The sequence below is a fragment of the Catharus ustulatus genome, chromosome 1 (assembly GCF_009819885.2).
Source record: "Catharus ustulatus isolate bCatUst1 chromosome 1, bCatUst1.pri.v2, whole genome shotgun sequence".
In the NCBI taxonomy this organism is placed as follows: Eukaryota; Metazoa; Chordata; class Aves; order Passeriformes; family Turdidae; genus Catharus; species Catharus ustulatus.
The window spans coordinates 80,834,328-80,856,913 of NC_046221.1; the positions used below are offsets into that span (position 1 = coordinate 80,834,328).

Genomic DNA, 22,586 nt, shown 5'->3' on the forward strand with positions numbered 1-22,586 from the left:
ATTGAGTTAGAAGTCTGCCTACACCGTGTGCTCATGTTTCAGTGTCAAGGCACAAGGCACCATTCTGCCACTGTGTTAAAGATTCCTGTGCTTCTGTACATGGAATGCAAAACCAACCTGAAGGTTTGGGAGGTTACAGTGCACTATACATCAATGTGCTTCTTTTTTTTTCCCTTGCTCTGAGAATTTAGAAATACTGATGTCAGATGGTAGCTAATTTTATTTGTTCTGTTTTCACAGTGACTAAACTAAAATGAAAAGAGAGTTAAGTGAGTTACTTAGCTTTAATGGTTTTTAATGGTTTTACATTGTGTAAGTGTTCAGTTAATTGTTGATTATGTGTAAACCTTAGATAATTGCTTTCTAAAACCTGCTGCATATTTGCCTGGTAAATAGATTCCCTGAGATTATTTATATTTATTCTTTTATACTTCAAATATCCTTTCTTTTCTCCCAGTCTTTGTAGGGAGAAAAATTGTCACACTAAAAGCCTGATTTTGTTCTACACTTGCACATGCAATCCATTTGCTCAGTGGGATTCCAGCTAAGTATAGAAACAAGAACATCACACTGAGGGATGTATGCACCTAACAGAGACCTAAAAGCTTCCAACCTTAAGCTTTGCTAAAGGCAAATGATCTTAGTGATCTGACTCTGCTGTATCTCAGGCAAGAATTAGAGAAAAATAGAAATCTTGTCTTTCTCACTTCAAGCTTAATTGATATGTTTTATTATTTTAAATTGTTATCTGTATCTTGTATTTTCTTCAAGACACAGAACGTAGTGTTGAACTTCTTAATCTGCTAGGAACTTTTTTTGTTGACACAGTTGAAATATGAGTTAAAACATAACTCCTTTCTCTGCTCAGGGGTGTGTAGCAGACCACAAAATTTAGTCCTGTGTGTTCTGCTCTCTACAGTGAGCTTCAGCCTGTTTCTCTGGTAAGCCAACTGCAATTACTGGAGCTACTCAAGGGATGAAGCCTTTCACAGTTCAAGCCAAGGCTTTGATTGCACCCTATTCTGTCTAGCACTTGGTCAAAAGATGGACTAAATTTTTTCAGACACTTGTTTTTTTTCTTTAATCGTAAGTGAAGGGAATAAACACATAAAGTGTTTGTTTCTCCCTGGTAATAATAACTTCTGCATTGTGGAACAGGTGACTTAAGAAATAATTTGAATAACCCTTTAGGAAACAGCATTTCAGAAGTTTAATTTGGTTCCCAGAAGTTGTTTCCTAAAAGTTTCCTCTGTCAGTCACTGGCAGGACTGATTAATATATAAACAGCCTTTCCTTAACAAGCACAAAAAGTACATCTGTTAAACTGTTTTCCTTTCTCCTGTTCCCGCATTTTATAAATATTTTAGAATTCCATAGGATCATTTAGGATCATTCTGTTAGCAGAGATTATAATTAGGTGTATTTTAACTGGATTTGTGATGCTACACTGTCAATTTCAACAGAACAATTGAGAAATATTAATAATGATCCAAAGCAGATGGCAGATGTGTGGGTGGCTATGGTTCAGCCACTGGAGATCAAGTTTTAAGAGCTTAGTTCTATTTAGTAGATTGCTTAGCCCACTCTGTTTTCATCATTTGGTGATATAAAACAAGAAATAAAACATGAATAGAGCTTTTTTTCAGATAGTTCTTTTATAGTTTATAATTTAAACAATTTGTCTTGACCTTCTAAATCTGTTGAGCTGCTCTAATGTCCTGCTGCTTTACATACTACTGATCTCTTCGATAACTTTTCTCATGACTTTTTTTTTTTCTTTTTTTCGTCTCATTTCCAGAGCCAGTCCCTTAGCTAAGTGTTTTCTTTAGGGTAAACAGTTGCTTCCACAGAGATCATGGAATCTTAAAATCCTATAATGTTTTGGGTTAGAAAGGATATTTAAAGGTCATCTAGTCCAACTTCCATGCAAACATCTTCAACTAAATCGGGTTGCTCAGACTCCCATCCAACCTAACCTTGGTTGTTTCCAGGGGTGGGACATCCACAACCTCTCTGACCAACCTATTCCAGTGTTTCACCATGTCATTGTCAAAAGCTTCTTCCATGCATCCAGCCTAAATCTACCTTCTTTCAGTTTAAAGTCATGATCCCTTGTCATCTATCAACAGGCCCTAGTAAAAGGTCTGTCACCACCTGTGGTGTGCAGTAGAAGACAGGAGTCTTGCAGTGTATCTCACTTGTTCTTTTCCGTGTGATCTAATGGCAAAACTGGTTGGTAGCCCCATGGCCTTACTTCACCTCTTCTGCTTTTCTGTCAGGGATTTGCAATTTCCTTCACCTTTTTCTCTCTCGGAGTTCTAAAAAAGAAGGTAGGAAAGTATTTTGCACTATCTATTCCTTGGCATTTCTTCCCAGGTCTGTTCTGTAATATTGTAGCAATAATATTTTATTTTCCTAGGAGTAGCCTTGGGAATCAGAGCATGGAACAACCCTAATAATGTTATGGTTTGTGCCCTTCCATTGTGTCCCAACTCCAACTCTATTTTCATTTTGCAGGACTTGCAAACACACAGAAATGCCAGGTAAAATAGCTGTACTGGCAGGTGATTGGGCAAGTAGATTGGGTAGATGTTCAGATCTCATTTTATCTGAGTGCTGCTTGCAAGTAGATTTTACCCCATGAAATTTGGCATGCCTAATTTTTCTGTTCATAACATGAAAATAATAGCCCTTTTCATTCAGGGAAGGTTTCTCTTCAAAAACACATTTTTAAATACATTTCTACCTATGCAGTAGAGGAGCTGTCTCCCTGCAGTGTGTAAGGAGTGATTCTGTAGTGTGACAGGGGTCTTCATGCTGTCTCTCTGTATCACCACCAGCTGCTGTGAATAGAAAAACATTTTGTAGCTGGTTGTGGTCATTTAAAAGCTGTGTCTGGTCTTGACAAGAGGTGTGAGAATGATGCTGACTTTTAGAAAGCAAAATGTACATATTTCATGTTTTAGTCATCATGAATTTTGCATACCTTGTGAAACAGAATTGTGCTCAACACAGTGGCATGTCTAATATATATTAGTTTTGAAAGGCTATTTAAACTTTAATTTTTTAAGATGCTCTCTGGTGTCTTGTAAATGAGGCTTACTGTAAATTGTAGGTGCTTCATCACACTAGTGTTATAGATATAATTCCAGCACATTTTATTTGTGTTAGAATCACAGCTATTAATAACTGTTGAATAGCCAATGTTAGCACTGCATTGCTTACTGACACCTTTAGGGAATGCTAAGCAATCAGCAGCTTTCAGGCACTTCAGAAATTATCTGTTCCTTACAGTTGCCTTTTTTAAAATTGAATTTTCTCCAGTGAAAATTTGCAGGTTTTATATTTTAAAAAAATACATAAATGAAGCAAAAGTGTTTTCAAAGAAGCTTAATTCTGTGTCAAGGGGTAAATATTTGTATTTGCAAGTTAAAAAAAAAAAAAACAAAAAACTAATGAAATCTTGGTTAGTCCTTTAATACAGTTGACCAGTGGAGAATATATTAAAAATATAATTCATTGTTGAACTATTGATGGTTCACAGTTTGGTAAAAAGATAAACAATTGAGCTGGTTTTATGTTTATTTTTATATTTTTAATATATTTTTTCTGGGGTTTTTTTTTTGTTTTTTTGGTTTTTTTTTTGTTCTTGTTGTCTAAAGAGGTTAACTCTTAAAGATGTCCCACCACAACACTCCTGAGATTTCTTGTTCAGAAATTCTTATGAGCTGTTATGAGAAGAAGTTGAAGTGTTAATACCACTGTTACACTGCTCTTTACTTTTCCTGAAAGACATTTTTTAGTAAAATGCCCTCTCCTTCAGTTCCTTGAATTCTGATATGTGTGTGGGTTTTTTGCTTTTGTTTCCCAGCAGCTAAAGAGGCAGTAGGTTTGATTTGGCAAGTCATTTGGAAAAGGAGGAGTGGAGAAGTGCCCTGTAACCATTGAACAGTAAGTGCTGGTTTTACCTGCTATTTTAACCATAGAAGTAAATAGGATATGCAGATGGATTGGCATCAAACTTTTATAATACTGAGAGGCACACAAAAATGTGCACACGTGGAAGTATAACTACTCTGAATTACTTCAAAAAGAAGGCCAAGAGATCTGCTTGGATGTAATTATGGATCAGGTCATGAGCAGTGTTGAGGTATACAATGTAAATTATTGAACGCCAAAACTGAAAAGTACCTTAAGTGACATTCTGTTAAATTGATTCGGATACTGAGTAGTTTTAAATATTCAATATACAAAGTCTCTAAAATTAGTAAATGCAGTTTGGATGTATGCACACAACTCTGCCCTTAGAAACTAGGAACTAATTGAATAAAGACATGCCTGTCAACGGTATTTGCATGCTATTAAAAACACGACTCTGTTTTATACTAAAAATGACTGTCAGCTTTGTTTGCAGCATGCTTTTCTGTTAATGCTAATGTTTTTTTTATTCACGTAAAATTAAAATTTCAATTTCAAAATGCAGGTGCTAACTGCTTTGAATTTCTCCAATTCAATCTCTGTAGCAAAAAGCACTATATAATATGAATATTACAGGATAGATTTGGATGTGAGAAGCTGAGCTAGAACACTAATATATGAAGCTTGGCCTTAGAAGTGTTTAGACATATTTTTGAGTGCATTTTGCACTTAAGCTGTTGTTCGAGGACAGTCACACAAGAAAAATATTTAAACTCTGCACCTAACATATAATATGTTAAAAATTTTATTACTTAAAAATATTGCTTAAAAGAATTTTTTTATTTTCTTGCTATTGAAAATATTACATCTGAGGCAGAAGTTCACAATACTAGGTTCTACTTTTGTTAGCTTAGGAAATATGAAAATGGCTTTTATATACTCTAGTGTATTTTGTTTGTACACAAATGCAGGGAGAAGAATGCCATAAGACCTCTCTGTCAGTAGAACAAGCTGGTCTCTGCATCTTTTTGAATACACAGAATATTGATCCTTTTGGAGCAGCAAATACCACTGTATGAAAGTAAAAGACCTGTGTCATGTTTTACTGGAAAAGGACTAGCTGGAAGGAGCATGGAGGTTTTTTTGGTTTTTGTTTTGTTTTTTTATTTTTTTTTTATGTGGATGTACCTAGGATGCAGATTAGACCCAGTTACATCAATTTTCTTGTTCCTTGCTAATAGATGTATGGCTCTCAGCTATGTTTTCTCTCTCATTTTTGTACCATGTCTGATGCTCATTTATTTCCTTGGGAAGTCAGATACAGCACAATAGCCAGAGAAAGATTGAATCGACCAAAAAGATGAAGGGTTTTCTGTCCATTAAGTGAGCTAGATTGAAATGAGATGCAAGGAAATGAGAGGAAAACCAGAGGAAATGGACCACAAATTTCAACAGCTTCGGGTTGTTGAAGGAAATAATCTGTCTTGAATTGCCACAAACTTCTGCCATCCAAAAAATTTAGTTTCAATACTCCTACCTCTAAGGGAGTACACACCTTTCTCTGCTGTCTTCTTGGATTTTGGATGGAAGCTAACTTCAGCTCCTGAGTAATGAATCCTGGTTTGCTAGAGAGGAAGGGCAGAACTGAAAAACTGAGAAAATTGATAAATTACAGAAACTAGAAGGGTTGTGGTATTTTAATGGAACAATAGGTGGTTTGTTTAGCTTTGTTTTTCAATAAATATTACATATTTTAGGAATAACTGTGATATTATAGGACATCTTTGGTGGCTGATAGAAATATGACTTGAGAAATTGTCTGAAAACAAGTTGCCATGGGGATGTAGCTGCAATACTGTATTAGTAATCAATGTCAACACTGGGTGGTAGACAGCAGCCACTGAATTGCAAGTATCATAGAAATGAAACCAAAAGATTTGAGTAAGATATTGGAGAAATTGAAGATTGCAAGACTTATAATCCCTTTACCTGAATTTTGTAAGCAGTAAATAACTGATGATCTTATTTTCAGAAACAAGATTCTTATCCTAGGTTACTTGTAAAAATCTTGCCTGGTCTAGCAGGATCAGAGGGGTTGCAACCTAATAGTTTTTCTATGCACTTGGCACTAATTATGTTCTTATTAAAGAATTTAATTGAAGACGTGGGACAAAGTACTTGTGTTATGGACCTGTAGAATATTTTCTCCTGTATTTCCCTAAAGGCTATTTTTCTGGACACAGGTGCCACATGTATGAGTGAGTTTGTATCAGGGATGAAGACTGATTACTTTGATATTAACTGTTCAGGGCCTTGTCTCTGCATATGAGAAGGTTCATGATTACTGAGAGTGTTCAGTCAGTGATGAACAGTTGTTCTGATGATCTGTAATTGTGCAGAGTGGGAGTATATTGACATCAGTAGTACATAGCTGTTACTGTGTTTAAGAAATACTGATAAACTAAAATGAGCTGGATTTTTTTTGTGTGTTGATGTTATAATGGTGGTTCATGCTATTTTGACAGTTAAATTGTTGATGCGTTGGATTTTATGGTCGAGTGTCGAAATAGATAAAAGTACAACTGTCTCATAAATTGTTTATTTTCAGTCATTTATTTTTGTACATATTGTACGACTCACATCTTGTAGGCTGTGTCTTACCACTAGCATGTGTAGTTAGCTTCCCTGGAGTCCCATTTCCTTTCTCCCTGGTGAAAATGCAGTAAAAAATGAATTAGAAAAAAGTGTGGTCTCTAGTGTGTTACTTTCATAACACTATTGCTAAAAGCAGCTGTAGTAGATGAGATGGAACTCTACCTGTCTATAACTTTTTTATTCTAGAATATTGGTTATGAAGAAGTAGTGTTGTTTTTTTTGTTCTTTGCTATAAAGAAAAGATAGATGTGCAGCAGAAAGTGAAATTTAGAACTGCAGAGAGATTTAGAATGCTTGTGTTTAGAACGAGATAGTGTATGTATATAATCAGATTGCATTAAAAAAATTTAGATTTGTACAGTCCACATAATGAAAATAGTGAAGAGGATGAAAAAAGGGGGAAAACCCCACTACAATCCACAAGATTGTTATGTTTAGCTATATAATTGAAGTTTTGGCAAAAATTAGTTACTGATGGTAGAGAATTGGCTTTATTTCATGTGTATAAGGCAAAAGACATGAAGGGTAAAAACTAATAGGATATTTACTAGAAGAAATTGTGGCTAGGTAGTGCTTAGGACCAAATATTATTGAAACATATCAGTGCTTTGCAATTGCTTTTATCTGTTAGGTAAATAGTTAATTGTTGCTTTAGGTAGTCTATGAAGATTGCATATTTGGGTGATTTTCTATCCAAGGTATGTTAAAGGCATCTTACAATGCATCTATAGCATATTCTTATCCTTTAATAATCTCTTTTAAATGGGAAAACTACATACCAAATGCCCTTACTCATGCATTAAAGCTCTTGTTTCCTCATAGCAGGCCATATTTCTCAGTCATTTGTTTGAATACATGCTGAAATGTACAGGGTTGAACTGTGCCTCTTGATAACATGTTGGTCTGTTCTTGACCTTTTTTTACAGAAGGAGATGTCCTTGATTGGCAATATCCCTGGTGTAGTACAAATACCCTGAGATGAGCTCTTAGACAATTGGCTTACACATGTAGGAGTGTACATGTGGTGTCTGAGCAGGCAGCAGTGGCCTTTAACCCAAATGCCTGGTCATGCTGTGGAGCCCAAGCTCAGTCCTTTGCTGTCAGAGCTGGAGGTGCTGTTCACAGGAATTGGTCTGATATATATTTCTCATTTAAAACAGAATAACTAGAAATGTAAGCATAAAGAAGTTATATTGGAAGTATTTATAGATCTTGATTACATTTTTCCTCTTTGTTTTATTTTTTGCCCTCTTTCTTTTTCATTATATATACATTATGCAATTCAACTGGGCTTTTTATGTTTCTAGACAAAACATAAATTCAGATTTTGAAATATAAAATCTAAAAAAATAACCACACAACACACTTTTTATTAATTTAAAATTTGGAGACCAAACCAAGGAGCATTATTCATTATGAAAACATTTGTAGAAGACTGCAGTTTAATGAATTTCAGTCCTTTCCCCAGTGTTTTCCAAGAGTAATATTTGTAGTGCAGTATAATATTGATCTCCTTTTTACTATTTTCTCTCAATTTATATAATTAAATGAGGCCAAAGATATTTGTTTTCATGAAATGTAGTAGATAGTATTAGGTAAATTGTTAAAAAGCTAATGCAATCTATAAAATTTAGAATTTGCTACTTTCTAAATTTCATACCTTATATAAATAGGTTCTCGAGATTACAAAAACAGAGTTTTTAACTCTTTGGAATAGTAAAACAGTTGACTGTCTTTTTTGCTTTCTATTATTTAGGGGAAATACCATATTATTATTACTCCAAAATATTATTACTCCAATAAGTCATCGGTGTCAATTCAGAACTGTGTTAATTCTTCTATATTATTTATTTTCATTACCTTTGATTTGAGTAGGTTTAAGCATGTGACATCCTTTACTGGATACTTTGTTCTGTGTATGGATCTTGTCATGTGTCTCTTTTCATTCTCATGCATATGTCTGCATTATCACAATAATCATAATAAGAACTCTTCCCTTTCACGCAAGGGGAAAGCACAAGTGTTTAACACCTGTAAGTATTGTTTAAATCTGACCCAGGTATCTTTCACAGACTCTGTTCAGTCTCAAGGTGTGTATAACCCCAATAATGTCAGCACCTTACAATTCAGAGTTTTAGAAACAAAAATTATATTCAAGTTTTAAAGTTACAGCAAGCTGCATGATGATGCTGATGATGGTGTGTAGGAGGTGATTTCATAATCATAAAAAAAAAATGTAGCTTTAATCTGCTCCTTGAAAAGTGATGTCACCTCAGAAAACAAACAAAATATTTCACTGCTGTTTCTGCAGTATAGGATGGGGATTGGGATGGAACACAGTTGCTATACAGGCTCTTATTCCATCAACCATCAGCTGGGATTAAAGATCATCTGGGGTTAAAGAGTGGCCCCTTAGTCTCCTATTTGCTAAGTTGCCTTAGCCTCCTGTGCAAACAATTTCTGTATGAAGAAGAAAGAGGTCTAAAGCTTCCTTAATGCTTTTAAATCTTCATCAGATCAGGATTGTGAACTTTTATTAGCTTTTTAAGCTTTTCCAATCACTTTGGGTAGTTTTTGGTTTGGCATGTTTTGTCTTTTTCTTTTGTTTGTTTGTTTGGGTTTTTTTTTTTTTCAATTATGAGCTGTTTTCTGCTGAAGATTGTTGCTTGTTGATAACTGCATCCTTTTTATTCTCAAAGGCTGAAGAAGTTTTGCTAGTAGTCTCACAAACAGCCTAATCTATGTCTAGTAACAGTAGCTCTATGTTAGAATATGTGGAAATTCATACACTCTTAACAGTGAAATACTTATTTACTCTAATCAAAAGTATCAGGTTGCAGATGAAATTATAGGTACACAATTTTAGTTGTTATTTGTCTTGATTGTCTTCACAATATATTTTCCAAGTGTCATTTTAAAAAAAGCAAAAACCAAAATCAAAACCAAATCTGGAAGGTGTTGCACTTTAAAATTTCTTATTCATTGTTCTATCATTCCTTAAATTATTCTCTCTCTAGTAACCCTTTTGAGTGATTACTTTCATAGGTGGAATATAACTTAGATTGTAACTTGGTTAAAGATAGTTTTCATGTTTATTTAGGTATCAGTCTATGATTTTCATTGCTTCCTTGAATAGAGTACCCTGAACACAGTACAAGAACTGTCAAATAAGGCTCAAAATGAGAATGAGCTACAAGTCCTTGTTTAGACATGGATCCTCGCTGTGAAATGCTTTTCATCTTAAAGTGAGAGTGCAATTTTGCTGGTCCTCCAGTTCTTTTTCTGGTGCTCTTTTAGTGATGCTCAACATCACTAAACCGTCATCCCACTCACTTGCAGAAACAAAGCTAACTCCAGAAAACATGTAAGTTACAGTTTAAGACTCTCTGGATGCAAAGAATCCATTTTTTTTTTTCCTATTAGTCACAAGGTGAATGATTTCTTGAAAATCTTCAAACCACAGGAGAAAGTCTTGTGTAACATAGCATGCCTCTTATTTAGGAACAATACCAAAATTATCTTGCAAGGTTTCACTTGTCATTAGATTATTATTGTGATAATGGAAGACAAACATATTTTGAAACTCGAACTCTGCATTCTTAAGTTTTCCTGTCAAATTTATATGTATAATATTATCTGTGTACAGAAACTGTTCTTCCAGCACCATTAAAACACCAAACACATGATATTAAAATGTTCCGTTTTAAGCTAAGTTTTAGTCAGACAATCCAATTAATGTGAATGAGCTTTTCTTTAATAGGCCTAAAGTGAAGTAAGTCTTTTTTTGTTTACTCAATCAGAACATAAGACATGATCCTACTGATTAACCTAGATTCTCCTTCCCCTTCTGTTTCTGAGGATTTGCTGGTGTTATGGCTTGAACATTAAATCTCTGTTTATCCACCTGTTTATATGTTCCTGTGAAGTTGTCAGGGCAAGAATGGAAGCTAACGTTTTCACAAGCATGAAATAAAGTTGCATATACAAAGTCTGTGTCAATTCAGTGGGATTAGTATATTTAACACGATTTTCTATTTAAATCATAAAAGAAACTATAGTTTGTGAAAATTGTCCACTGTATGAAACTCAAATTACAGTAAATTCACGAATACAAGCCGCACGGAGTATAAGCCGCATATCCGGTATGTTGGCAACATTGATGTCTTTGTCAATAGATAAACCGCACCCGGAATATTAGCCGCACTTTAGTTCGCCGCGAACTTTCACAAAATCGTCATTTAGTAACACAATCGCGGGATCGCCGGGGCTTACTGGCTTACTGCCAACCTCGGAAACATTGTTTCCAAGTGAAAAAAGACACACCCTTTATTTACAAGCCGAAAAAGACAGGAACAATAGTGTGGTCATTTTGCGAGTATTCCCAATGGATCCGCGTTGCCTTTAAACAGCCGCTCAGCCGCGCGGGCAGGCAGCTGAGCTCCGAGCGGAGCCACATCTCCGTGCTGGCACAGGAGTGGCCGTTGTAGCCCTCGCGGCCTGTGGGGCGAGCGCCGCTCTGGCCCTTGCAGCCCCGCGGGGCGAGCGCCGCTCTGGCCCTCACAGCCCCGCGGGGGGAGCGGCCATTGTAGCCCTCGTGGCCCGCGGGGGGAGCGGCCGTTGTAGCCCTCTCCCTGCGAGCTGAGCGGCTCCCCCAGCCCTCTCCCTGCGAGCCCAGCCAGCCCCGTAGCCGCACAAGACTGAAAACACTTTAAAAAGTACAGAGAAATATCACACACTTTTATCGAACTGCCGAGGTAACTCACCCCGATAACAACCCCCGCCCCTCAGTAACGCCGCCATCCACAGGCAGGCAATAAGCTGTTCTCTGATTGGTTCATCGTCGGAACAACGGGAAACCATGGATTTCAAACTGTTTTGGCTCGGGACTGGACCAGCATGATACTAGGTAAGGGCAGATATCACATTTTTGTCCATAGATTAGCCGCATCGGAATATTGGCCGCATTTCCGGGTTTCCACCAAAATTTTAGTCTTCTTGCTGCGGCTTGTATTCATGAAATTACTGTAATCTTTAGACTGTTAGTAAGGTTGGACTTTGTTTTAAATCAGAAATCACTATTCTATAATAACGAAGAACTTTTCAAGGAATAACTGGAATAACTGGGGTGACTTAGATCTAGACAAAAAAAAAAAAAAGGTAACATAAAAGTTATTAAAGCCTACCCTGGCTGGAATGAAGAACAGACACTCTTCCTCACTCTTCCTCAAAAAAAGAAACTTAGGCAAAACAGTAAAGAACAATCTGAAATAAAAGCATGAAAATAAGTCTTTCTGCTCTGAAAAGATGAGTGAGAATGAACATGCCTTTGTCTGTTTTAGTATTAACACAAAACTAATTGCTTCGAAAGTACTTTTATATCTTCATTAATTAATATAATGAAATATTATGTGTTCAATGGTACTGTTACATGAATCAAAATTGAATTAGTTGAATTTTTGTTGTTGTTGTTTTGTTGTCCTTTTGCCATCCTGACAATAAAAGTGGTGATAATATACATAGATATTAGAAAAAACAAGATATGAAATAGTCAGACAAATATAAGAAAATGTCACCATCTTCCTCATGTCAATATTGACTTCCACTGATAGCTGAACATTGTTATTTAATAAGTACACTGCTATTTTTATAGGTTTTTTTACCTGTTTTAAAAATACCATGTTGTGTAATGCACAGTTTAGGACAGAAAAAACATCCACTCCTTCTGTTTATGCATTCCCCTCCCCTTAAAGAAAGAAAAAAAAAATGTGTATATACAAATACAATGCAAATCAGTACCCATAAAAGAAAATTTTCACTTTCTGATAGAAAAAGTGTAAGACAGTAGAAACACAGACTGAGCCAGGTGGGAAGGAACCACAGCAGATCATCTCGTCCAGCAACCCAACTCAATCAGGGTCATCCTAGGGCACATTGCATAGGACTCTGTCCAGATGGTTCTTGAATATCTCCAGGGAGGAAGAGTATACAGACTCCACGGCAAACCATTCCAGTGCTCAGTCACCCTCACAGTAAAGAAGTTCTTCCTCATATTCAGATTATTGAGATTAAAGAAATTTGAGTTCAGTGGTTGACCTGAAATTTGTTGATCGTACCTATAGTTTTTAGTGTTTGGGCTTTTTCTTTTTGTTCTGGAGTGGATTTTTGAGGTTTTGGTTGGTTGGTTGGTTTGGTTTGGGGTTTCTTGTTTTGTTTTGTTCATTTGTTTGTTTTTGTGGGGGAGTTTTGTTTGGTTTTGAGTTGTTTGCCCATAACTTTGAGTACTGGCAATGGAAAACTGGGCAAAAATGACTTAATCAGGGAAGATTTAGTTAGAAATTTAAACAGTCCAGTGTAACTGCTGAAAGATGTGATCTTGTAGAAATTTTGTTAACATAATTACACACATACAATATGAATATCTACATGGAGACATCAGAGGTGCGAGGTTGTATGGATAGCAGTGATTCTTGTATATTTGGCCAAAGCAATGTCACAGGAGCAATCATAGGCTTAAAGACCTCTGAGTTAAAGTGTGATGTGATAATCACTGCCCATAATTACCTTTTCCATATTTGTCTTAGTTTTTCTACAAGTACACCCAAGCTCAGTGTCTCTGGTAGCATTGCCTAGGTAGTCTCAGCTATAGAGTAGTACTCAATCATCTGGGCAGTATGGACTTTGCGAGACTATACTCTCCAAAAGAACCTCTATATGCCTCTGGAATGATCTGTGGAATTCAGCTGCTTCTCTCACAATTGTCTGTGTAATTGAGCCATTCCTTATGACTCTGTCTCTAACTTCTCTGTTACCTGTTGTTTTGCCATGTTTGGTGGTTTTTGAATACCTATTCAGTTAGCCTAACTCAGGCAACAAGTTTCTCTGCAGTTAAATAGTTGTGTGCACCCTAGAAACCCAAAAAACTATAGAAATGCTGTACATTATGTACTATTAAGATTTCTGTAACAATAATATTATTTATAGTGTACATGATTTTAAGGAGTTTAAAGTGCAGTACTGAACTGCTAGCAAAGAACAAGAGGTAAATCTCTTTAACTGCTTCTGAAGCCTCAAACATTTGCATGAGATCTCTCTTCAGGTTTTTTTTTTTGGTTTTTTTTTGTTTTTGTTTTTCTTTTGCTAGTCAATGGGATTCTGTCATACTGCTCAAAGGAGCTCTTGCTATTAATTTTTGAGAAATAATTTTTTAGGACAAACAGTATATGTGGGCTATTGCAAGTTCTTTCTATTTAAACTAAGTAATTGCTCCTCAGTGTCTTATGTATTGGGTGTCCCTAATTGGGTGACCTGACTTTAATACATGGGAGGAATGACTCAAAAAATCAGCGAGATCTGTATTCTACTAGGAAGTTCCTAGGGAAGAGAAATAACACAGAAGAAAACTCTGCTGCTTTGGGAATGTAAAAAGAACATTTGCACTGCCTTGCGTACCTGTATTACCCTTGACTAGCTACATGGACCTCAGATATAAATGTAGATGGATTGCTCTCTGGTTGAGGAAAAGAGAGAGATGTGAGTCAGATTAATGATTCATCTCTCTGTGTTTAACAGTTGTTCCTTTCACAGCAGGTAATGGCTGGCATGACAGTGTGTGCAATTATATTTACAGAAACAGTAGCTGGATTTTATCTGACTAATTGTGTTGTCCTTCTGACAGTCACTCTCTGTGCAAATCATATGGGTATAGTTGCACAAATATTTCTTCAGTCATTGGTTATGTAATTTCATTTCTCTTATCCTGTAGCTTCCATATCCCTGCTTATTGTAGGCAAAATAGTTTTGTATGCCAACTGAGGATGGCACTGCATCCTTTAATCTTGTTTTAATGTCGCATTTAAGTTATATGTTCATTGTAGTGTTAATTGCCTATGTACATGCAGTGCTGTTTGTAGATTAAGAACTTTTTCTTGTTCGCAAACTTTTCAGATCTCTTTTTGTTCAAGAAAGATCTGTTTTGTAACTCATTTAACCCTCTTTCATAAAATGTCTGTGGTCAACAGGGTACCAAATTTATGGGCTTGTAGTATTTAATAATTTCCTGTACCTATTTATGAATATAATAATGCCTTCTAACAACCATCTTCAACAATTTTTTTCGAAAATCAAAGAGTCTTAAGTCATCTCTATAGTTAAACACTCATATTTAGTGTAAAAGACATCATAACGGAACACAGCCCATCTTGCATATCATCTAACCAAATCATCAGTTAGATAAACTTTTAAAAATCCTGCTATGATGATAAAACTTTGATTGCATAGTGGTTCTGATGAATTTTAAGCAGGTGAGGATCTTATGTGACACACCTGTTTGTATTCTGGCAATGATAATCCCTCTTCTAATGAGAATTTCAAGGGCTGATAGGGTTTTGTTATGGGGCATTGATGGTTTGTATAAAAAAATTGAATACTTTTGTACATAAAAAAGGTTTGACCCCCTCCCTGCATTTTTTTTAAATTTTATTGTAACTGTCGATTAAACGAAACCTTTGAACAACATTTTAAAAAAAAATAGTTAGAGGGTTTTGTGTGTTTTTTTTGTTTGTTGGGGTTTTTTTATATTTTGTATCTTGTCGGGAGTCAGTGTGCCTAGAATCCATATTTGAATCATTTAGTATGAATCCCTTTGGCCATGTAAGGTGCTGGATTAGTCACCTAGTGTGATGTGACTGGTTTTCATTTTTTGTGAACAGTGCTTCAGTTGAAGCTATCCATTACGACATCCATTAAAGATTGTGTTTATTGATAAACTATGCACAGTACCAGAAGAAAGGACCCTAATAATGAGTTCACATTGATTTCTACGAATTCCTTCAAGTCCTATTAAATCTGCTATTTTAAGACTTTGGTACACAAAAGTCTATTTTTTTTTTTTTTTTTTAAAGGAATGATAGATCAGATGCTAACCCAGTAAATATTCAGGAGTTTCTTTTGCCGTAAGCAACATCAAAACTTTTTTTTTTTTTTTTTTTTTTGGTGACTATTTATCTTCTAAACCTCTTTCAGCTTTTCACACTGTGTTAACCTCATGGTACAATTAGGTAGGATTCCAGTGGGGATTTTTTCCCAGTGAAGCCCATCTAGATAAAACACATGACTAATCTCCTTGAATCCAGGTAGGAAAGTGTTTGGCCAGAACCGGTTCAGCATTTCTATGCTCTTTTAATTGCAGATGCTGTTAGGCTGTCCTTACAGCTCTCTTCATAACAAAATTGGAACTGCAGTTCATGCCTACTTCTGTAAGGAATGTGACACCTCTTCTATTAATAATTCTAGAATCACAGAGTATCTTGAGTTTGAAGGAACGCACAATGATTGCCAAACTCCAACTCCTGGCCCTGCACAGGACGTCCCCAAGTGTCACACCATGTACCTTGAGTGCATTGTCCAAATATTTTTGAAACTCTGACAGGCTTGATGCTGTGACCACTTCTCTAGAGAGGCTGTTCCAGTACCCAGCCACCCCTTAGGTGAAGATCTCTTTCCTAACATCCAGCCTAAACCTCTTTTGACACAAGTGCATGCCATTCTCTCTGGTCAGCAGAGAGAGGAGATCAGTGTCTACCCCTCTGCTTCCCCTAGTGAGGAAGCTGTAGATAGCAATGAGGTTGCACAAGATCTTATTCATATGATGTTTATTTTCTTTTGTGACCCCAGCATAAGCTGATGCAACCTTTTCTAGCCAACGAGGTGTTTAGTGCTTTCTAAGTTAACAGGCAATCTAGACTCTGAATAGTGTAATTATTTCTTATACTAAAAATAAAAGTAAAAGAAAAAGAAAATTAACTTTTATCTAGGATTTGAATCAAACCAATTCTGGTTGATTGCTAGGGCTGCAGCTAGGGTTTTAAAGGAAAGTTTTGAAATTTTCTATTTCATCTTGACAAAAGAGAACTTAAAAGAAAAAAGAAAAAAAAAAAGCATAGAAAACTCAGAGTGTTAATGCTGAAAGGAAAGTCATCTCTGGTCTTATTTTCTTCATTTTTCAGTCTCAAGATATTATTAACATAACATAATATAATATTTTTACAAAGGAAAAGATCTGACTAACCTTATGTGCTAGAAATAAAGAAGAGTTCATACTTGTGCTAGGTTAAAGGTTTAGGGACAAACTGTCTAAAACCAAATACATAATGCAAATATGAATAAACTCACTAACTTTCAATTAGCCCTCTGAAAACTATTGAAATAATTAAAAGATAATTACTTATTCAGCAGTTGTTAATCCAAAAAGATGTCTAAGCTTTATTCTCTGTGATCTTTACAGAATAGTAAAATATTAGTTTCTGTTACTTCAAAGCTACTGGAGTTGAGTTACTGAAACAAGAAATATTACAGTAATTTCACAACTATAAGGTGCACCCTTTTGACTAAAATTTTTTCCCGAACCCAGAAGTGCGCCTTATAGTCCGGTGCACCTTATATGTTGTACAAAGTTGCGACATTTGCCACCTCGGAAGTGAGAGTCGTGAGGGGGGGCGGCGCCACGGGAGCGCCAAGTAGCGATGACGGGGCAGCCATGGGCAGCCCCAGGCACAGCAAGCAGCGCGGGTAGGAAGGCAGGGGGCAGCCCCGGGCGGCCCCAGGCACCAGGAGCAGAGTGGGCAGGGAGGTGTTACTACTTCGTTATTTTGTTGTGTGCGGCGGCCTGAGCTGAGGGGCCACAGCCGATAGGGGCTAGCGGGGCCGCAGTGCTGGGGGCAGTGGGGCCACAGCTCATAGGGGCAGGCAGGGCCGCAGTGCACCGAGCCGAGCGAGGAACGGGCAGCAGGACGGCCAGGTTACCGAGCTGAGCAAGGGATGGGCGGCAGGGCGGCCGCACCACTAAGCCGAGCGAGGGGCGGGCCAACGCGTCTGCTCCGCGGAGCTGCGAGGGGGAACAGAATGTCGGCACAATGGAGCCGCGAGGGGGAACGGCATAGCAGGAGCGCCGAGCTGAGCGAGGGAACAGCATGGCAGGAGCGCCGAACCGAGTGAGGGAATTGCACGGTGACTCCGCGGAGCCGTGAGGGGGAGCAGCACTGTGACAGTATGGAGCCACCAGGGGAAGGCGGTCCCGCGGCTGCGCTGAACCACGTCAGCCAGCAACAGGGGTGGGTGGGAGTGCCAGGGCCCACTGCACGGGTAGGGTGCCTGGGGCTGCCTTTGAAAGCCTACGCCGATCTGTGAAGAATGTTTCCAAATTGAGCCCCTGCCAGTAAACTCCATGATCACGGGTTTCTGTTACTAATTCGTTACTTTGTTGCGCATGGCACGGATCTTGACGGCAAAAAAAAAGTGCGCCTTATAGTCCGGTGCCTTATAGTCCTGAGGGGTGCACCTTATAGTCCGGTGCGCCTTATGGTCATGAAATTACTGCAATTTAGAAAAATGTGTCTACAAACCTTATGAAATATAGCTGAAGGTAAAATTAATACTTGGAAATAGTATCTGCCTCAAATGGAAGAAAAATTGGAAAAAGACAAAGTTTTAGGCTTCAAAAAATAGCCTGGACTGTAAACACTTTTGAAAGAAATCCTAGGTGCTACAACTTGTAGAATTAATGGAGGCATCTGACCTTGTCTCTGTGGAGCTCCAAGACAGTAGGAGGAATGGAGTCTCCTAAATATGGATTTTTTTGATGTACGTATGTCAGTCAGGATGGTGTTGAAAAATCCATCACACTTTGCTATCTGAAATAATTTAAAATTACTTAATGCTAACTCTGCAGCTAAATGCCACTGTTACCTTTGAAAAATCCAGTAGGGAGAGAAACTTATTTTTACCTTTGCAGTGAGTATTCTTTGATATCTAATTACAACATTTGGGCATGTAAAACCCACATCTATAATGCCAAATTGTCTTTATATTATGCAAGCTCCTTTTCAGAGGACCGACTAACTTGCTTACCCATGTGAAAGATTTCTCTATTATTTTGGTTTTGCTCTTTTAGAATTCCCAAAAATAGGTGATTTCCATTTCTGCAATAGTATTCCGGGTTGTGGCTGCTGTTTTTTATTTCTTCCTGAGCTTTTGGTATCAGTGTTCCTTTCCTTGTAGTTAGGTAGGAGATAAAGGGGGAGAAAAAACTACAAAGGGGGGTGTTTCTTTTCCTTTTCTTGATTTTCATTTGGGCAGTGTCAGGAACAGTTATGTACTCATCTAAATAATTAATTTTGTATAATGTGTTTCTCTGATTGTAAATTGAATCCAAGAATATCCCAGATTTTTGCACATACGGACTAACAACCTGTAATTGTTAAGCCTCTACAGTTGTCCTTATACTGTTTTATTTCTTTATATGGTATATATTTTTTATATTTTTTATATCAAATGTGTTAGCTGTTGGCTTGGTCTGTGAATTATGTTTGAAAATGTGGAAGTTAGAAGAGCTTTTTGGGTAATGGAATATAAAAATTGTAGGGAAAAATATACCAGCTTTGTACTTACCTTGCCAATTTCAGCATACCAATTCCCAGAAATCTATATTCCTTGTGGAATTTTGTTTCATGATTTTTGTTCCCAGTTCATATTTTTGTTATTCAACTTTATCTTGAACTGTATTAAATATATTTCTTACTGTGCACAGACATTATACTGCTGGATTTTTCTACATCTTCTGTAACACCTTCAGCTGTTTCCACTTGAACTTTCGAATCTACTTCTCTGTTTTGATTTGTTTTTTCCAGTGATTTCTCAGTGTCTCTTTTGTATCTTTTTCTATCTTTTCTCATGCTATTTTTTTTTTAATATTGTCTGATCATTGATTTTTTTGATTCCTCTATCCACCCTTTTCTTCCCACAAGAGAATTTCTGTTGCCACATGTGAAGGAATAATCTTTATTTATCATGGACATGCTTTTATTTTTTTTTCTTCTTGTTGTTGTTTCTATTCATTTTGTGAAGTTGAGTTTATATAGAATGATTTAATAGGTAAAGTTATAGCTGGTACTGGATTACTAGAAACACTTTTTGGGGCTTTGTGAGTAGATATTCTCTTTACCAAAATGCTATGTGTAAATGTGGAAGAGTGGTACAACAAATATCACCCCTTGATACTGTACAACCATAGCTAAAATTGCTGGCTTAAAGAGGTGAGGAGAGGGGCAGTCAATGCTCTTTTCTCTCTATTTCTTTAGGAAACTGATCAAGTTCCAAAGTTATAAACACTATGTCCCAGAATAGTGATATACCTAAAAATAAATTTAGCGATAAGTTAGGTGTTTGATATCTCATGCAATTATCTTACCAATTAATTGAAATTTCCTTATGCTGTTGAAGTAAAAAAAGAGTCCAGTTTCCCATTTCTAGAAGATATGGGATGATTCCAGAAGATTTCTGGAAGATATGTCAATATAGAACTACAGTCAAAACATTGGAATCACTATGAAATGATTTGAAGACCTTTTTCTTAGTTTTCTTAGTTTTCAGTCTCAAACACATGGCTACAACTAAAAACAACAGAGACAAGACAACAACATGTAATACAGTTTTAAATGCATTCCAATACAGTTTTGTCATTACTTCTGTCAGATTGACTAGCATGTGCAGAAGACAGGTATTGTGTCTCTATCACCTGGGCTGAGAAGAACTCGGTGCATTAGTTTATTGTGTAACTTTGCATAGCTCAGGTTTACCAGCCTTGGGAAATACAGAATGGAGACCAACTACAGATATACAACTTTCCTTCATCTACTTAAAAATGTCACTTTTTTTCCTGCCAGTTACCTGAGATCTTCAAGAATACTGTATATTTTCTTGGCAATCTATCAAACTCTTATTCAAGGGATATAACAAAAAATCACATTCAATTTTCTTTTTCGATTTTCCTTTTTGATGCTAGTGCATTATTCTACCTTTGTTCTCCAGGTCAATACAACAATGTTTCTGCAGTGCTGAAGGATATAACATTGGCAATAAGCAATAAACACAGGCAATGCAGGAAGTAAGATTTTTCTGGGAGATTATTTACATATTATCAACAACAATGATTTGAAACTGTTCAGATTTTGATAATATATGGTTTTTATTGGTAGGAGGAGATTTACAGGGCAGAGGGCAGAGAGAAGTCAGAAAGCATACGAACACTGTAATTTATGACAAGCTGCATAGTTAATTGTCACTGTCACCATGGAAGTGAAAAGGGATATATAAAAGATAAGTTGAACTGTCCTAAATGTGCATTTGCAAAACTTGATCATTCAGTAGAATTCAAATGTGGGTCAATTTGATGGAACATGGGGTAGCACTGAGATTCAGGGCAAGTACCCATTACAAAGCATACATCTCCTCATGGTGGTGAAACATACACATTTTGCATCACTGTGCTCCTATTAGCTTCCTGGGAATTCATTATAGTGCCTTAAACTAAGCAGTAACTACTGTGCTATAATGATTTCCAGCAATGCTGGCGGAACATTCCCAGCTCATCTTATTTAATTATTTATTTTAATTTTAACTCACTCTGACAGCCTCTTGAGCTACACAACTCATTTTTGTGAGAGGTCCCAGGAGATGGCTTATAACACAACTCTACTCTGCAGTTGCATGCATCCTTATAACAAAAGCCATAAATCAGGACACTTACTCTGAAGCTGTAGACAAGAGCAATGAGCAGCCAACATTTCAGTATGTTAGTTTCAATTCAAGGGATTTCAGAAAGCTAATATTTTTTCTTTTCTTTTTTTTTTCCTCTGTTCACACTTTGCTTGTCTAGTCTTTCTTTTACTGTCTCTTCTGTGTTAAGTGGGAGGCGCTTACATTTGAACTTTACCCTGTAGACACACTCTGCAGTCAAGGTAAAATTGAGGTTTCTTTTGGGGGGGGTGTCAGCTTTCCATTAAATTCTTATACTAGACCTTTAGTGGGAGACTGCTGAATAAGTATCTTTTTACTGAGCATTACTTAGTCTTTGGCTTTAAAGTTGTTTACCAGAGGTGTAACACTTAAAAGAATTGCCACTTAAAACCCCTCCTCCTTTAATTGCTAAAATTGTCTTAATGGAGATGATTCTTTAGGCTTCATGTACAAATCAGGAACTGTTGAAGGCATTAATTTCTAAGTATGATTATAACAGGAGGTAGATATCATTGTAAGGTTTTTCCCTGCAGCTGTCATTATTATTATTATTGGTATTATTATTGTTGTTATTATTATTATTACTAAGTATGTTTGTTCAGAAAAAAGGAATTTAAAACTTTGGGTTCAGGTGCTTAGAATGAAATCTCTTAATTGAATTTAATAAAATAGTGGTTTTACTAAACAAAAATGTATTGCTTCCTAGTTAATGCTTAGATGAACAGATCTTTTTTAAGATGCAAGAGCCCTTCAAATTTTGCTGTGCTTTTTTATCTTATTTGTTCTAATATATTTGAATATTGCATTTAAAATTATACTATAAATGTATATTATTTATAATATATTATACACATATATACATATATATATACACACATATAATATAATATTAATATTTGTTCTGGCTTGTATGTGACTGTGGCATAACAGTTGGAAGGCTCCATCTTGGTTGTTTTGTTTGTTTTTTCCCCTATGGATGACTTCTGAGAGGGAAGAGAAAAAAGTTCTGTTCAGTAAATATTGATTTGTTGGTAACTTCTGCACATTTTTATGAGGCAAGAATTTTCCAACACAACTATCCCCACAGTTTTTGTGAAAGAAAGTTTAGTAGTAAAAATCTGAAATACATTTAAGTATGTTATCCTGAAAAATCTCAACACACTTTGCAAAGCATTTTTGGGTTATTACCTGCTGCTTGTGGTTCTATGAATGGCTCCCAGGCATTTTTCAGAATGGAAAACAAAGGGAAGAAAAATAATACTTGAATGGATAAAACTAAAGTGTTAGTATTTTTTGAGATACTTCTTAATTTTAATGTACATCTAAAGTATAGTGATGACTAATCTATTTTAATAGCTCATCTGTATATACAGAAATCTATACAAGGAAACTGCATGCCTCAAGGCAAAAAATTATTTCTAACATGATTTAGCATAGAATGC

General features: G+C 36.4%; 1 long non-coding RNA gene across 6 annotated transcripts in view; it reads left to right on the plus strand.

The window, feature by feature from the left end:
• The window catches only part of LOC116997646, a 346,453-nt gene that overhangs the window by 321,772 nt on the left and 2,095 nt on the right, over positions 1–22,586 (plus strand). For 3 of the 6 annotated variants that reach the window (XR_004418216.1, XR_004418219.1, XR_004418218.1), the window contains one exon: positions 3,872–3,951. This is a non-coding gene — a long non-coding RNA (uncharacterized LOC116997646). The remainder of the gene's footprint in view (positions 1–3,871; positions 3,952–22,586) is intronic. The other 3 variants (XR_004418217.1, XR_004418220.1, XR_004418222.1) reach the window with 1 other exon arrangement.